Raw genomic sequence first — 426 nt, 5'->3', positions numbered from 1 at the left:
TTGATTTTAAGCAGTTGTTCAGCTGCTTAAAAACTACCTTAATCTTAAACTTGAATAATCTTGCCTGTAAAAGGAAGATTTGATATTGGTCTATATAGTTGCTCAATATGGTGTTATCAAGATTGCTCTTTTTCAGGAGGGGGTTACCAACTGCAGTTTTCAGGGAGTTTGGAAAAGTCCCAGAAAGAAGTGAGGCGTTCACCACTTCTACGAGATCTGCTTCTAAACGGTTAAGCACACTTTTGAAAAAATATGTGGGAAGTGTGACAAGATAGCAGGTTGACGATTTAAGGTGCTGTATTATTTTTTCCAAAATTTTGCTATAAATTTCTTCAAAAGCAGAGATCGTATCTTCTTTTTGAAATTGCGGTCGAATCTGTCTGACCTCTGCATAACTTGAGGATGTGCTAATCGCCTTCCTGATAT

This window comes from Sinocyclocheilus anshuiensis, unplaced genomic scaffold (assembly GCF_001515605.1).
Source record: "Sinocyclocheilus anshuiensis isolate Anshui unplaced genomic scaffold, SAMN03320099.WGS_v1.1 scaffold3089, whole genome shotgun sequence".
In the NCBI taxonomy this organism is placed as follows: Eukaryota; Metazoa; Chordata; class Actinopteri; order Cypriniformes; family Cyprinidae; genus Sinocyclocheilus; species Sinocyclocheilus anshuiensis.
The sequence above is the reverse complement of the archived record's forward strand: the minus strand, read 5'-3'. Positions refer to the sequence as shown.